This window comes from Leuresthes tenuis, unplaced genomic scaffold (genome assembly GCF_036924035.1).
Source record: "Leuresthes tenuis unplaced genomic scaffold, fLeuTen1.0.hap1 SCAF_23, whole genome shotgun sequence".
NCBI lineage: Eukaryota > Metazoa > Chordata > Actinopteri > Atheriniformes > Atherinopsidae > Leuresthes > Leuresthes tenuis.
The window spans coordinates 10,104,802-10,123,359 of NW_027325377.1; the positions used below are offsets into that span (position 1 = coordinate 10,104,802).

Sequence of the window (18,558 nt, forward strand, 5' to 3'; positions counted from 1 at the left end):
AGACACCATGTAAAGTCATTTGGTCATGTCTCACACACATTATTAGCTTGATTAGTTCAGTCTTAGTCTCCTGCAACATGACCACGTCATTCTGTCAAAGAAAGGGGGAGATTTATTTGGAGAGAGTCTGCATTAAGCATAAATGCTGTTGTCATAGCAGCACAGTGTCATGGACAGCTGGCATGTGAAAATTTGCCTACAGCAGCAGGGATGAATTCAAATAGAATAGACATCACGACGAGAAAAGCTGACAGTACATGACACTGATGCAAAGAGAAATTCAAAGTAGCTGTCGTCGGCTACATACGGACGCATAATGCTACTTTTGACATCACAAACACAGTGAGAAAGGATTAACGCTCACTTTGTTTCAAACCATGTTTAATACTCACAGCCTCGTCTTGCTGCCTTCAATACTGCGGTGAAGAACACAGAAGTCCACATGACAACAGAGTGGAAATACCCTGTACATGATTGAATACATTTTCACATATTAGCATTTGTGAGTGTATTGTTCAAACCTTTGACATCATAGATGTAACTTTTCTGAGCTAAAGATATGTGACACTGAATGTAACTACCTGTAACTGTCTTACAGGTATGAATCAACATGCAGTATGAACACACCAATATACATGTGAAACTGACAAAACATTTCCTTGAACTTAAACAACTACTTTTACAGGTATACCAGTATTCTGGGTATGGCTGGATTACTGGAATATATTGGTAATTTGTTGCACATGAAAGTGTGCTGCTTTCAGGATCTTGAAAAAGGTATTATCCTGGTTTTGAGAAACATGGATATGTTATCTGGAGTAGTCCGACAGAGACCAGGATACCAAGGCATGAGAAAACGTTGCCAGCTAGATATAGTTAGGCTTACCTCCACACACAGTGATGGCTCTGGAACCAAACTACTGGAGAGGGCCTGTACTCTCATATTCTGTCGTTTCTGTAGCGTGAGGGTCCCCTCACTGTGGCTGCAAGTTGCAGGAGGGTAGGTTCTGACTGTTGTTTGTGCGTATGAACCACACAGCAGCTCAGATTACCCAGCCTTCTTGGAGTCTCTGGATGGCATCCTAGAGGGGGTGTCACCTGGGGATCCCATTGTTCTTCTGGGGACTTCAATGCCCATGAAATAGGAGGTCTTTCAGGCTTGGTTGTCCCAGGAGTCACCTGAAGCAGCTGACAGGTACTGAGTGGCTAAAAGGGCTGCAGTATTGGTGGTTGCTGAAGCTAAAATTCAGGTGTGGGAGGAATTCGGGGAGACTGTGGAGAAGGACTTTCGATTGTCCTCAAGGATATTCTGGCAAACCATTTGACAACTCAGAAAGTGAAACTTCACAGTTTGTGCTTGAGAAGCGGGTGAAGAAGCAACTTGAGGATCTCAATCTGGCTAGCACGTCCTCCATTGAGAAAGCAGAGTCTGAGGACATGGGGGAAGACTTGTTCATAACCTTTGCAGAAGTTGTTGAGGTTGTTAAAAAGCTGACATGGGTGCACAAGATTCGCCCTGATATGCATTATCCTCTGGACATTGTGGGGCTGTATTGGCTTACACACCTCTTCAATGTAGCATGGAGGTCTGTGTCAGCACCTGTGGAGTTGCAGACCAGGGTGGTGGTTCCCTATTTAAGAGAGGGGCCCGGAGAGTGTGTTCCAACTACAGAGGGATCACACTACACAGCCTCAACGGTAAAGTTTCCTCCAAGGTGTTGGAGAGGAGGCTCCAACCAATTGTCAAGATTCAGGAGGAACAGTGTGGTTTTTGCCCAGGTCGTGGAAGAGTGGACCAGATCTTTACCCTTGCAGAGTTACTGAGGGGATCATGGGAGTTTGACCAGGGTCTTGAGGGAGTATGGGGTACCGGAGTCACGCAGCTGAGTGTGAAGTAGCCGGGATGAAAGTCAGCTCTTCCAAATCCAAGGCCATGGTTCTCAATTGGAAAAAGGTGGAATGCTCTCTCTGGGTTCCGGACAACCCTCAGACAGAGGAGTTTAAGTATATTGGGATTTTGTTCATGACTGATGGCAGGTTGGAGCAAGAGATGGACCAGTTGCATCCAGTCCGTTATGGTAAAGAGGGAGCTGACCCAGAAGGCAACACTTACAATTTACTGGTCAATCTTTGTTTCGACCCTCACCTATGGTCACGAAGTCTGGGTAATGATCGAAAGAATGAAAGAGGTGGCTGGGCTCAGCCTTAGATAGGGTGAAGAGCTTGGCTATCTGGTGGGAACTGGGAATAGAGCCACTACTCCTTCACATTGAAAGGAGGAAGCTGAGGTTGTTCGGGCATCGGGTTATGATACCTCCTGGTTTTCTGGGCACATCCTATTGGGAGGAGGCCCTGGGGCAGACCCAGGACTTCCTGGTGGAATTATAAGTAGGAACGCCTCTGGATCCCCCAGGAGAAGCAGGATAGTGTCGATGAGGAGAGGATTGTCTGGGTTTCTCTCCTTTACCTGTTGCCTCAGTGACCTGTCTCGGATAAGAAGATGAAAATGGATGGACGGATGGACAACGCCTAGTGGCTGCTAAGCTTATGATCTACCATCACTTTGTAAAGTATAAATTGAATGATGACCCATTTCTAGTAATTTCAAAGTAATTTTACATTCACATATATACATTAACATGCAATGCAGGGTTCAGAGACCCCAAGGTGTAAAAACTCCCTAAAATATAGTAGTGCAACATATAAACCCATTAAAACAATGACAATAGAGTTATTTCTGTGCAGAATAGAACTGTGCCTACATAGTAGCACCAGAAAAAAATTCAAATTTTTGTTACAAAATACAAATCTATGACAAAAATGAATTTACATTCATTTGGGTACAAAGAGGAAACAACAATTATTGTTAAATGGATGTGATTAGCTAATGATAAATTGGAATAAAATCTATTAAAATAAGCAGGATTTCTTTAATTGTTGGAGTTTTGAAAATATAAAATACAAAATTGAAAAATAAAAGTTACTGGGTGTGTAACCCAGCAGGCACTTTTTTTTACAATTGCTTGATGAAAAATAACTTTTTAAAGCTTGACTGGATAACATAACTTGTTAAACTCACTTTATTGTGACAAACGAGCAGAAGATTGTACAAACATTGACAGTATATACGTGTTTGTGTGTGAGTGTGTGTGGTATCTCGTATCACAGCACAAAGACCTCTGTACAGTGTCGTTTGTGAGAACCTGCGCCCAGCACTTACGTAACTGACCAGGTTGTCATGACAACAAAGCTACAAAGAAACCAAATACATGCATTACATTGTCTCAGTGGCACTTACATGTGTCTGAAAGTTGTGTGTCAGATGATCTGAGACGTTGGAGGTGATGCCAGGTTGCCAGTTTTTTATTTGTGGTTTTAATAACACAGTATAGTTGGTTAAGGAGAACAGGTGCTCTGGAAAGGAGAGAATGCTGAACATTATCTCATAGCTGAACAAATCAGGTGCTAAATTTGAAGACATAATATGTTGTCAAGCTATCACACGGTTTAATCTCATAGCCTGAATCCTGTAATTCTACATTTGGGCACATGAGGGCAACATTACATCTAAATGGTCCCACTCAATACTGTTGTTACTAAAGCACTCTGAAAGCAAAAACCACCAACACTGATGCACTAGGTTAGGTAGGACAAAGGTCAAGGCCAAAAGCATGAAGTAAATGGCACATTACACAAAAAGGATTTACGATATAATTCAGACGATGAGCAGATTGCAGTCCAACAAGGCTGTTTTTTCCACAGTGGAATGAAGTATGCACACTTTCAATATCTCGTTTGCTTCTCTAAACTGAATTTCTAAAAATTGTTCTCTCTTATTTATTTTTGTTCAAAACCATCAAAACTTTTAATATCACTAACTCATCATAATGAGAAACTGACCATATGCTTAGGTCATTCAATGTATGTAGCTCAATTGGATGAATAAATTCAGCCTTTAGAGAAAATTACATAAAGACCACCATCCATGCTCATTAAAGGCAGTCGATCAGCCACTTTCCAAACTTTACACAAAAGAATATCATTGCACAAAACCCCATGATTCAAAGCATGTAAACTATTTTAAAATGCTCATATCAAAGCAATAACAGTTTCTGATTTTGTGATATATGTTCATAAATTTGAAAATGGAAGTTGTAGTCCTGTCTTCAATTCAGCCCTCCGTCCAAATCAGAAATTTCTCTTAAATCTGTGCCTTTGCCCGAACAGTTAACTCTCTTATGTGGGAAAATAAATTCTGACTCAATAAGGATGGACATTTTTGCTTTTGTTTCCATAGAGTCACCACTGTAACTACCTTTAGACACCACTGTCAAAATAAGAAGCAATCACAAGCTATTAAAAAGGTTTAAAACTGTGAGATTTGAACACAAATAAAATGCAAACAGCAGTATATGCTGATGCACATTCTGAGCTAACACCAACCCTATACAGTGTGAAAGCACGGGTGAGTATGGGGCACACACTTACATTGACACATACCCCCACACACTTCTTCTTTAGCTCTTGTGGGAGAAAGGTTTCCTTGTGGAGTTGAGGCCAGGCTCTCGCTCTGGCTTCTTGTTCTATTTTCTCCCAGGAAGTGACATACAGACACACCACTGACATGAGCAGCAGGCCGTGGCTCCCACAGCTGACAGTGATGTCATCCTTCCTCCCCCTCCATCTTTCTGACTATCTGTCTGTCTGTCCATGCTGCCTCTGTGCCTGCAAGGAGAGAGGTTGAAATTACATTAAATGATGATGATTGCAAGTTATAGTAAGATTTATTTTTCTTGTCCCCTGGTTCCAGTTTTGCTGAGTCATGGTACCATACTCCTATAAACCAGTCAATAAGCCTCTGACATAAAAGGACTTTTAAATTCAATTAATTTTCTCTGAATCACCCACATTTCGATCCCTCCTTGACGGAGGTATTGAAATGGGAATGATTCAGAGAAAATTATTAGATGAATGAATTAATGGAAAGGAAGGTGTATCTAAGAAGGAGAACAGCATTAATCAAACAGATGCACAAAGATGTTTGGGCCACCAGTCACATGTGGCAAACAATTTGTATCATTACACCCTCAAGTAAAAAATAAAAGTGTGGGTGAGTTGCTGGTAAAAATGGTAAAAAAATTTGTTGGGTCCAAGAATGATAACCTCCACAGAAAACCATCCCAGATCTAGAGAAAATAAAGTAACGCATCAGAGCTGTTTTTATTTTCTTTTTTCTAAGCTGTTGAGATAGCTTGAGATAGTCATGATTACACAAAAGTCACATTTCAGATTTTCATTGTGTAGTGGGACGGGAATGGTGAAGGAGAATTTCTTAGCAGTTGGGATAAACTTCGGATTTCCTTCCTACTAGCGACTCGACAGTCTTTAAGTCTTTCGATTAATTTTCATGTAGGATATGATGATTACTATTAAACATGCAACTGGTTGCACAACATCTCTTACATTTGACACCCCCATATTGTAATTTAATAAACTTAATAATTTAATAAAATTATTATTTTAATTCTAAAATAATAAAAAATGCTTTTAGAGTAACTTAAAGCTGACAATTACATTATGGGGTGATTGCAGTGACAATGAGGTCAGCTGTAATCATTTATTATCAGTTTAGTATTGATATCAAGTGTGAGAAACAAGAGAAAAGTTCAACTATTTCTCATGAATTGTAAATCTCAATGAATGCGATGAATATCACATAGCATTTGTTACCTAAGAAGGTATACACTGTAGTTTGGTGGAAATAAATTGTTACTGTAAGTGAGGACTAATTCCATATACGGCATTAAAAAACATTTGTCACCTACTGTTTCCGTGTCTACTCTAATTTCTCCCAGTGGACTTCTCCCCTGGCCGGCAGCCTGTCAGATAGATCAAGAACCTCAGGGCCGCCAACATTAAACTAATTCTCCTTTCCCATCAAGACACCACCCCTCTTAGCCATTTTATTGTTCATACTTAGCTGTTCCAGGAAAATTGGAGTGACTTGACACTGACATGGGATGGCAAATATGCTAGATAGATCCAGCAGTATTCTTTTACAGATTTTGAATCACAGAGCTGCTCAACTATGAAATTCAATCCAATTTAGTGCTGGTGTTTGACTAAGGCTTTGTTTGATACAATATCAGAATTGTCTAGAAAAAACACAGCCCTCTCAAACATTTGAATGATACCACTGCATAATTTTAAAAAGCACACAAATACAAAAACACTACAAATATGATTTTTCTGGAGCACAAATATGTAATCTGTACAAGCACATATGCTTCAACTGCTAACCTGACAGTCTCATGTAAAATTTCTTGACAAGTGAATCTCATCCTGGGCAGCTTTGAATAAAGACATCATTGAAGCACCTGTGGTTTGTTTGGGAACTGTAGATGAATTTTGATCAAGCACTTAATTTTAAGATTCTTTATTTTTGGAATTTTTTTTGGATCACTAGAATAAATCAAGTTTTCAGTTAATATCTGCATTTGGATCCTCTATCATCACCTCCACGCCACATGTCGTGACACTTCTGACACCTTTAACATCTCTTATAATAAGTTACATGTCAATAACAAAGCTATTTAAATGTAGGAGTAGTAGATGGCGCTTTCCAAATGTCCAGAATGAGACCCAAAATCCAAACAAGTTGGAGAGATGTCTGTGGTGAAGGGTAAGACTGAAAGAGGGAGAAAGTTTAACAATCTTCTTATTTGATCACTGGAAAATAAAGTGGAGGAGTCTGGAGCGCTGATGAGGACACAGCAGGAATATCAGGAATGCAGCATTATGTGTTTCACAGTGACATGGTTGGAGGAACCAATTCCAGACTCTGTTGCTGTACATGGCTCTGGACCATACGAGGTTATAGAGATTGCAGATAGAGCAGCGAGAGTAAAGAAGAAGGCCTTGCAGTGCTTGTCAAAAACATATATAACAGTAGGTATAACAGTGGACCTGTTATTGAGAAAGAGCATCTTTGCCTGCGAGGTGTTTTACTGATTTTGACTGCGAGTTTCAACTCAATACAATATTTGCTACTGAAGCATCCCAAATATTGATAAGACATCACCATTCTCTCAAGCAGCAGTAGAAAATTTTGCATAACTGAAATATACTACAATATATAAGTGCTTACAAATGTGACAAGTAGGGAATTTTTCATTTGAAAATGTTATTTTTCTTCAGTTCTCTGTGTGGATCAGATTTTGACCAGATTTTGTAGGAGTTTTTAAGATAACACATGAAACTTTAACATCTTCACCAATAACTACAGTGGTGACCAGCCATTTATATTATTTTTCTAATATAAAATTTTGACCCTTTGGCTTCTTCATTCTAAGCCATACTACAACATCAAAGCATAATAGCAAAGAAAATCATATTCTCCAAGACAAAATTAAACCATGACAAACAATCATGAGCCCTCCAGCATTAGTACTGATAATAAAGGTGCCTCAATAGTTTGGTTCAGACAGAGGTCACGCAGAGAAAAAAAACAAAGAGAGGGGAACATTGAGATATAGCATGTAGATATGTGCTAATGAAAGTGGTCCTGATTGCAGCAGCGAAGAACATCAATCTAAAAGAAGAAGTATTACAATTCTTTAAGTCAGAGTGGCAGTTATGCCTCAGTGCAACACAGACAAGCACACGCACACACAAAGCATGTGTACTATATTTTCATACTAAAAACTAATTTTCCAAACTCATTTTGTGTCATGGTTTAAAACCTGGTGCAGTTTATAGTATAATTACCAGCTGTTGTGTAAAGACATGCCAGATGACACAAATGAGAAGTGCATGCAAGGCAGAATGGTAACTCAGAATTAATTTCTGGATTTGAAATCTTTTTCCTTGATGGATTTCACCTGACTGATGACAGGAATGACAGCGTAAAGTAACAAAGCACTCCAGATAATAAAGATGGAACACACCACAAATGAGAGAATTATGCAACACATCATTATCACGGCTCACTATTCTAATGCTGTAGAAATCCTGAGAGTGCACCTCATTGCATTCAGATGATTTACTGCCATTTTGGCCAGTCATCCACTAAATATGATCCCAATTGTAATATTTACTCCTCATAAAACGGCACCGACCATCATTTTTATATGAGTAACAGATTGCATAACAATATGTGATTTAAAATTAGTCTTAAGAGGTACTAGAGAAAACATCACATTAAATGAAAAGCTGTGGAGAATGAATGCGCCCATGAAACTTCAGAACCAGCTGCTGTTTGGTTTTGCAACTGTCAGCCTCAACAATTACTCAAACTGAAATGGTCATACAGTATCTATTAATTGTTCATACCCTTTGTTCATGACACACCCACTTATTCTTTCCTATATAAATGCCATTTTACAGGTTACCACAGCTACAACCAAACTTTGTCATTCCCTGATTGGCTTTAGGTTGTTCATCACTTAGTTAGGGTTAAACATCAAAATGACTTGGTTTGGGTTGGAAATGGACCATGGTAACTGTCAGTTTACATTATTTTCAAACAACATGGATGTCATGGATGGCATTTCAACTCCTTCACGTGTTGTTGCTCTCATAACCACAAAAGGTCATATATTTTGTATATCATGTGATTATAATCCTTCTCAGCCTGTATGCACAAATGCCACATGGGCACATTTAGGAGAGGACAGTCTCGCCTGCTTAAAATTAGAAATTTCAGGCTTGTGTTGTCATTGAAACTCATTCTCTTTAGACCATCTATCCATCCATCCATTTTCTATCTCGCTTAATCCGTCGGTCGGGTTTCAGGGGGGCTGGAGCTTATCCCAGCAGTCATTGGGTGAGAGGTGGGGTACACCCTGGACACGTCACCAGTCCATCACAGGGCCACACAGAGACAAACGAGACAAACAACCACACACACGCTCACACTCACTCCTAAGGACAATTTTTTAGAGACACCAATTAACCTAAATTGCATGTTTTTGGACAGTGGAAGGAAGCCGGAGTACCCGGAGAGAACCCACGCATACACGGGGAGAACATGCAAACTCCACATAGAAAAGCCCCAGCCAGGAGTTGAACCAAGAATCCTCTCGCTGTGAGGCGATGGTGCTAACCACTCTTTAGACTTGATTTTTCAAAATATTTTGATAATTTGATATAAACAAAATAATAAGAGATTAAAAAAACATTGTTTTTAAGCAAGTTAGGAAAAAAACATTTGACTTATACTCTAAGTTTTTTTTTGTGGAAAATGTGAATGAATTGCACAGATACATTTCAGTGTAATAAAGAAGTTTTTCTAAAGTTAAAAGTCACAGGGTGACTAACATTACCAGGCCTCAGGGCTTCCATCTGAGCTCAACTCACCTCACCTCACACAGAGGAAGGATTTGGGTATTCAATCAAAAGTACACAGACTTTATTGCAATTTTCCACAAACCTAACCATGCATAACCATAAGTGATTATACAATGCACAGTTCAAATACTGATTAGCTTAAAGTTAGTTTCAGCTTGAAGGGGGATAACAACCGTTTTAACCACAAAGGGGACAATGTATAAAACACATTAAAGAATGAAGAAGCATGGGTGAAAATCACAGACAATAGATGTACTGGAGAATCTTCATTATTTTTACCACATACTCCATTACAAAACAGATCTTTATCCACTATGACATTTTATTCTATAGACTTAATCTTAAGGGACCAGCAATGTCAAACTAACACAGCCAAGAGTGATCAACATCTCAGACTGCAGGCCACTGTTTATTTTCAGAAAAAACAAGTCCACATCATAATAAATAAGGCTCAAAGTTCCTGCATTTCCAGAAAACCAACTTGGCTGATGTGTTTTTCCTCATTTTATATTCCATCCTGGAAAGAACAGAGGACAAAACAAAACCTCTCCTTCTGGAGAATTTCAAACATCTGGCTTTGTTTGGGCAGAGTTCCGGGAACGGATCTCAGCTCTACTCCCCTCCCCACGCTGTGGTGGCCAACTAGTCTGGCTGACAGTCCTTCTTCATTGGACACAGATAAACAATCTTAACAGGCCAATTGGAAGCCAAATAAAAATAGCAGCATGTAGCTGCTCATAGATCTGAAGTTAACTGGAAAACATGCCATAAAAAAGAAGGGGGGGGAGTGCTTTTCACATCTTCAATGGAGAAAGACACTACCAGAAAGAAAGAAGGAGAATGAAACATTAATGGAGGGATGTAAAAACTGTTAGTGTATGCTCATATCAGCAGGATACATTGATGGATAGAGTGGTTTAATCCAGAGGTATAAACGTTGGGATTGGATGAGTACACATGAGTCATGATGCCAATCTAAGTATCAAAGTAAAAACAAGGCCGATATCATAGTTTAGAGGATGCTGCCTTCAGTGTTGTTTTTTTAAAGAGTGTGGACATGGTGGGATCACGAGGTTGAGGGGCTGACATAATCATGACACATTACCCAGTTTCAGTAAGCCAGTTTAGTAATTTCTTTTTCCAATAAGAGCACCCACTCATCCCCAAAACTTCCTACCAGCTCACACACACACACACAGTCACACTCTTAAAACTCCCCTGAGACCTATCTGGATTGCACTGCAGTTGTTTTTTGAGTCAAACACACTTCTCTGTAGGCCAAAAAAGTGATGACTCAGAATAAACTCATGCAAGTACACACACACATGCACATGTCATTATTGGTGATGTGGGACCAAAACAATCTCATCTTATAACTAACAATCTGACTTTCCTGCTAGACGTACAACAGCTATGTGATGAATGTAATTTGGCTGCACATACACATGAATGCTTACACATACACACACACACACACACACAGGCATGCACACACATGCACACAACAGTAATTCAGCTAAAGCAGTTACCATGAGAAAATTTGTGAATTTTCAACTTCCCTCTTGGCTCTGTGACAGGACAGCTTCCTAGAATGAGCAGTGGTGTTTCAGTAAATGTGATTATGTTTCTAGAAAATCCTCTCTCAAGTCACCACTATGACTTTTCAACGAAAAGCAAACTTCCCCAATTCAAAACAGACCTCCTGATTTCGAGTTGTAAGTGTTATTTTAGAAAGTGGAGGCAAACTGAATCTTAGTGAAAGATTCCCGTTGTGGTCTGCTAGCAGTAGTGTAAGCAGTCTGTGTGCAAATGATTAGTCACTCTCAAAAAGTATTGGCAGTTGTTCAGTATTAAATATCTTTTCTAAAGACAATCAGGTTTTTCAGGTCATATGTATTAGGACCAAATTGGTGGTTTGGAGAAAAGACTCAAGCATTAAACTAATTTCCACATTAACTAACACTGTTAAACAAGTCTGGAAGAAGTCACTGAACCATTGAAAAGTATGATGGGTGGGTCCACACATACCGTACCTCACCTTTTTCTGCTTTTCATAACAGCTGAGAGGGAGAAACAGTAGGATATGTTTTTTTAAAATGTTTTCATGCATAATGATTTGAAAAATGGTTGCACAGTGAAGTAGTTTACGTTAAATTCCTTTTGATTATATTATTCCGAGATAAACAGTGTCATAGATTGAATCCCCAGAAGGACCAGGACCAGGACCAGGATTAAGGAGTCTTTCAAATACTCACAACTTGTTTGGATTCGTTTGGACTTGTTTGGTATCAGTGGCATGTTGAGTTCTTAAATCTCAGTCCAGATTTCCCAATTTCATCTACTGCAACTTTAGTCTTTAATTGTACAATTGGATCTTTTGCTTCTATAGGTCCCAGCAAGGTATTTAGCAAAATGAATGTTCTAAGAACCTGGAGCAAAATCCTATATGACAAAAAGGATACTTCGTCAAATAACTAGACAGGTTGTACACTAGGCTGCAGTTTATTCATATTTACTAAATCACGTCTGTGCATGTCTGAACAATATAATCATCCACCAGGGATGTAGAGACACTAACTCCCACATTGCCCCAATATACTCATCTGTCTGTCGATGCGTATGATAGAGAAAAAAAATTGTGCTGTATGTACGGCTAGCACTGCTGTGTGAATGACTTAATGAGGAAACACTATTAATGTACTTTGTATAACATAGTCAAGTTTAGAAAGGCTTTCTATAAATGCAGACCATTACCTTTCGTTTTCTATACCCGCTTAATCCAACTGTAGGGTCGCCTGTAGGAAGCTGGAGTACCTGGAGAGAACACACGTATACACGGGGAAAACATGCAAACTCCACACTGAAAGGCCCCAGCTGAGAATTGAACCTGGAACACGCTTGCTGCGAGGCAACAGTGCTAATCACCATACCACCTGCAGCCACCAACATGCAGCCCTCAAACCATTACCCATATATTTAATTTTAAATCAAAACCATGGGCAGCTGAGATGTTATAGCATTGCAAAGATCTGTGTACACAACTACTGTCATTCTGCAAACTGTGATGGTTGTTTACAATGGAGAGTTCTGATGAGAACTAACAGGAGAGATCATGTTTCTCCAGTTTTAGCTTCTCTGCATTGGCTCCCTGTTAAATTCAGAATAGAATGTAAGATTCTTCTCCTCAGATATAAAGCTCTTAATGACCGAGCTCCATCATATCTTAAAGATCTCATTGTAAGATATTTTCCTAACAGAGCACTTCGCTCCCAAACTGCAGGTTTACTTGTTGTTCCCAGAGTTTCTAAAAGTAGAATGGGAGGTAGAGCCTTCAGTTATCAGGCCCGTCTCTTGTGGAATAAGCTGCCAGTAAATGTCCGGGAAGCAGACACCCTTTCCACTTTAAAGATTAGGCTTAAAACTTTCCTTTTTGATAAAGCTTATAGTTAGGGATGGCTCAGGTGATCCTGAAACATCCCATAGTTAAGCTGCTACAGGCTTAGACTGCTGGGGGACCTCATCTGTCACACCTTTCCTCACTTTGCTGTCTTTTTTTTTTGCTGTCTGTTTAATTTCTCAAATGATTTTATGTACATGTGACATTATTGTGGTTATTAACTTGTGTTTCCCTGTTCCAACAGGTATCCTTTGAATGGTGTTATGGTGTTTTTCCCCCCTCTTTTCTGTCTTCTCAAACCCCAGCTGGTCGAGGCGGATGGCCACCCTTCCTGAGTCTGGTTCTGCCAGAGGTTTCTTCCTGTTAAAAGGGAGTCGTTCCATTCCACAGTCGCCACAGGCATGCTAAGGACGGGAGATTGGACTGAAGACAAGTTTCGGTGCAATCTGTGGGTTTCCTTAGCCAGGATATTATCTTTTGAATTGGCTCTATATGAACGAATTGGATTATGATTACAATGAATTGAATTCCAGTTGGCTTGAATTGGACTATATTATTTAAGTGCCTTGAGATGACAATTGTTGTAATTTGGCGCTATATAAATAAAATTGAATTGTTTGGGTAAGTGATACGTACCTCATTGGTTTAATTTTTCTTAACAGTTTGTGTAACCTAAGGGCTACTTGCCTCCCCTGACTTCTTTTACACAATCTTCATTAGAGCTTGTGTTGACCAAAACTACTGAAAAAGCCCCAGTCAGATAAAACTAGAATTTCTTCTTAGCTGAAATGCTCTGTGAACACACACTGGTACACAAAAGTACCATATGGGATGCAAATGTGGTTTCAAGGCCTTGCATGGTAACAAATAAACCCACAAATACATTCTGATACATGACTAATTAATCTTGGTTTTCTGGAACAACTATCTGTGATCTTTTAGCCAGAAAAAAAAAAAGAAAGAGGTACCAAGAAACCACTGACATGCTGAGAAACCTTTGTAGGCGTTCTGCTAGCAATAAACTGTTCATCCATCACACTGAGTCATTCAAATTACACACACACTGGTAGTCAACTGGTTATAATTTCTTGTGACATTCATTGTACTTGAGGAAGTGTTAGTCTGCATTGGTGTCAAACGTCACAACTTAACCCTAACCCTGTGTCTAATTTAAGAAATGTGGGTGTGTTGCATGTAAGCTAATCAAAAGGGCTTCTCTTGCTTCATGGAAACAGGAACTGTTAATATGGAATGGAATAATTCATTAATACCATGTTTGCTGACAATGGTGACAAAAATAACTAGAGAAGAATAAGTATAGCCATTGTCAACCTAAGCAGTCATTAAAGCAACAAGAAGTATTTTAATGTACGTGAGGAAACTTGTAAGACTTGTGAACCTATCGACATTAGTGTTTGCATTAGCCATACAGACAACAGCTGTCCTTGTCCAGAAATAGGGCAGTTAACGTATGCCCCATTATCCTAAGTGCCAACCCAAGAGATCTCTTTACCTTGCAATTTTGATATGGTCACATCATTGCTATTGTGCTTACCTTTATTGTGCATGGATAGAGAAAACAGAAAATAATATGCCTTTTAGGATTCTACAAGTGCACCTTGGATTTTACTCTATGTTGGCACATAACCCACAGTCACAATAACAACAGTAGAGAGAATGGGTTATTTTTGTGTCAATAATACTGCAGATCTAGAACTGACTGAACTGACCAAAATATTAATGCTTTGTAAAATTTTCAACTTGCGGGAGGATAAAATTTGCCTGCCAGCTAATCCAGCTGTGCTGTGAACGCATGTATTCTGCCTGGTTTTTGTGTGCCAGTGCCAACCCTGTTTGACTGTAAAATAATCTCATCTACTTTAATGACAGATATAGCATGGCTCTCATCCAGCAGGATGAGATTCCAGCACTGAGAGCTGGAGAATCAGACATTGTCTCACAGCATTTTAACCTAGCCACTAGAACACATAAAAACACTCTTTTGTGACCCTGACGACTTTCTATCAGTTATCCAATTCAGAGCAATCAAGTGAGGCTTGATATTATTGTTGCAAGGAAATTATGCAAAATGGTCAGATTTTGCCCAGGTTGGTAAAAACATGTTTTTTGAGCCAGCTTCTTGCCTGGAATTATGGTTGGGCAGGTTGATAGCTGCATTAAAATGACAGAAGCTAATTGGATGCAAATGGAATTTCCCTTTTTGATGGTTTGGATGAAATGAGAACATCAAAAAGAAAATGTACTTGAAAGTACACATAATGCAAAAGACAAAGAGACTAGCATAAAAAATACATTCAACTGTTTGAAATGTGACTATAATTGATGAGAAAAAGGATATCTGAAAATATAGAGTCCAGTAAGCACACTACACTCAAAATATTTAGTTTCTTGTTATTATCATTATTTCCTTTGACGTGCTAGTACCTAATACCACAGTTGAACTATAGTTCTTTTGAGAGCTTCCAGATGGTGGCTTAAAAAAACAACTGCATTAAATTTATCTCCATAGCAATGAATATGAATAAACTGTCAAAGCTACATAGAAGATAAAAAAACATACAATCCTTCAAGGCTCAACAAGAGAAGGGAACCACGAGATTTTTTGCATGTGACATGTCAAGTCCTTTCAGTCATCTGATGAAATAGTTGCAAACTGATTTTCCAATCATTCAACTTACAGATTACTTGATGAATCAGTTAAACTTGCATTATTTGAAAATACCATCTAAAATTTGACTAAGCTCTAAAATAACTTGTGATGTTCCTCAATTATCAACTTCAGGGCATTTTCTTCCTTAAACGTAATATGGTTTCCACTGCATCTCATCTCAATAGTTTCATTTGGTTTTATCCTGATTACCCTGGAACAAATAGATGTAATTGGCAGAGCCTGGAATAATTTTCTAGCATCCATTTGGTCATCCATTGTCTTCCGCTTATCTGAAGTCAGGATGCGGAGGCAACAGTTTCAGGAGATAAACCCAGACATCCCTCTCCTCACCAACACTCTCCAGCTTCTGATAGGGGATCCCGAGGCATTCCTAGGCCAGAAGGGATATATAATCAGCTGACTCCTTTTGATTCGGAGGAACGGCAGCTCTACTCTGAGCTCCTTCCGAATGGCCAAGCTCCTCACCCTATCTCTAAGGCTGAGACCAGCCACTCCCCGAAGGAAACCCATTTATGCCGCTTACATCTGCAATCTCGTTCTTTTGCTCACTATCAAGATCTCTGGACCATAGGTGAGGGTAGGAACAAAAACGGACCAGTAAATTGAACGCTTCACCTTCCAGGTCAACTCCCTCTTCACCATAAAGGACTGGAGTACCTCAATACAGCTGATGATATTTGTCTGTCCATCTCTCACTCCAACCTGCCAACCCAAGACACTTAAACTCCTCAGCCTGAGGATTTTTCTGGCATTTGGCATCTTGTCAAGATTTCCAGACTTTTCTTCTTCTCCTAGTCTCCACATGCACACATACAAGCACACACCCACACACAGACAGCCTCTGCTTGTCTGACAACATCCACTATTGTGCTGTGAACCTGGCATTTGTCGGATAAAAACAGAGCAATTCTTAGAGGTGGTAGGTCAGTTGTTCTTATCAGTAGAGGTGGATCTGAGCCCAGCAGATCTTGTTGTCTTAGTCATCTTGTTAATGTAGCCATGCGCACCGGTAGCATAAGCAAACATGAGGCAGTGGTGAACACTTAGACACTCCCACTTACACAGGCACTCAGCTCAGTAACAAGCAGCAAGTCAAGCAGCAACAGCATCAATTCTGTGTTACATAAAAGAAAAATAAGTCTGTTGTAGTTCCTGTTAACTCACCATCACCTTTGTCATAGTGTGCGCACAATAGGTAAAATATGTTTCCTCCTTTCTTTGTCTTGACCCAATTTTCCCTTTTGATTTAGATTTGAGATCAAAAATCTTCCCTTTCTTCAGAAATCAACCACAGTGATCGTGTCCATTTCATCACAACAGTGAATCTTTTTGTATTTCTCCTCAGTGGTCATTATGTCCGACCTTATACTATCTTCAAACTGGGCAGCTGCTTCAAGTGGTAGTTCCTGACTCACAGTACTCTGATTGTGACAGTTATTGTGCACACTCCTTTTTCTCTGTGTGTATGCGTGTGTTCTGTCCTACAAAACAAAGTGGGTGTGTCTCCTTGAAACAAGTAAAAAAAAATGTGAGCGAATTAGAGGAAGCACACACCCACATGCCAGTGGAGTATGGATCTGATGTGCTTAATGTAGGTGTGACTATATTTGTGAGTGAGTATAATAGTGTCTATGTGTTTGTGTGTGTAAGGAGTCATCCTAGGAGAATCTGTCATTCTTCTTCTCTGTCAGCATTTCCTTGACTCCAGGATGCACACTTTACACCCTAGGGCAACTTTGTGAGCCTGTGTGTGCGTGTAAAGCCCAGTGCTCTCTTTTCTCAGGCAGCTGGACAGGGTCCCATCAATGCCGGAAGGATGAGAGGGAATACCAGTGTGTTTGATTGCACACAGAAATTAACCAACAACTCTGGCAGTGTCACTGTCTTGCTCTGACATTTGTGGTCTGTGAAACAGTAGGACCACGCATAAACTAGCTCTGCTCAGTGGTTCTGCTCAGTCCCAGTTCCACCGGGCTCTAAATTACATTCCGTTTGCCTAAGACATATGAACTGAATGGTAAACAGCGGGAGAATGAGAACAGCTGAGGGACTCTATATAAGGAGCCTTCGTCTCCATGGCAATGCCAAAGGCAAAGACCAGTTTGCTCACCCTCCCACCTCTCTGTACACACAAGGCATTGTGGGAAAGCGGATGTGGTTCTCATGCCCTCCCTGTGGGGTATGAGCCTCATTCACAGTCAGATTCTTTCCCAAACTGAGAACATAAGTTTACTTTAGGAGCCATTTAATTTCTGACTGTGCAGCCTCAACCCAGATGGAGGTCAGAGGGCAAGGACAATGTAGATTATTCATTATATATTAACTGAATGAATTAACATAAAATGTTTAATTCTATGTAAATGGAATTCCATGTTAATGAAAAGAATAGTCTCTACAAACAGATTTATTTGCAAAATCTAAAGGCAAGGTGCAATAATGGATTTCACAAGCTCTGGTTTCAATTGATGGCCTGAGGAGTATTGATTAATCACATGCATTCTTGGCCTAGATAGTAACTATTCATTGGCTAAACTGGAACCTCAAGAGTCCCCAAGAGGCTAAGTTTTTTCTGGGTTCTGATGGATTTCCAAATTGTATGATATACATTTAAAGCTGTTCGGCTACACTAAAGAAGGTCATTTTTAATTAATTGATTTTTTGATAATTCATTTTTTGTGCTCTTGTCTCTTGATACAATTATTAAATGTAGTGTGTCAGAGTGGATAACAATCAAAGACACATTTTGAACTATTAATGATGTCCAGATATCAGCAGTGTGTTCAACAGTGTGTCTCAAGATGTGGACTAATAGATGCACAGCTGTCTTTGCACAATTGTAATGATGGAAATGTCCAAAGTGCGTACTTCTTTAATTTAACCAATTTAACAAATACATAAGTGCATGAACTGCAACACTGACAAGTCATCAAATCACTAACTTAGCTTAGCTTATTTTAACATGAAGACAGAATGCATGGGAAATGCATGCTGTGCTAGCCTGGCTCGCATCTCACTCTTTTACAACAGGGATAGGCTCCAGTCCCTCGTGACCCTCAAAAGGATGGGCACAGACACTAAATTGGATGTTTTTCTAATAACTTCTTTGCAAGGTGGATTTAGC

The 18,558-nt window shown here is 39.6% G+C and overlaps 1 long non-coding RNA gene across 3 annotated transcripts in view; it reads right to left on the reverse strand.

The window, feature by feature from the left end:
• Positions 1-330: 330 nt before the first annotated feature.
• Positions 331-18,558, reverse strand: part of LOC140282634 (uncharacterized) — a 65,985-nt gene continuing 47,757 nt past the window's right edge. Inside the window, exons 3-4 of one of the 3 annotated variants that reach the window (XR_011909940.1) lie at positions 3,299-4,725; positions 331-2,483 (exon numbers count right to left, since the gene is read on the reverse strand). This is a non-coding gene — a long non-coding RNA (uncharacterized lncRNA). Of the gene's footprint in view, positions 2,484-3,072; positions 4,726-18,558 lie in introns of those variants that run through there. The other 2 variants (XR_011909941.1, XR_011909939.1) reach the window with 2 other exon arrangements.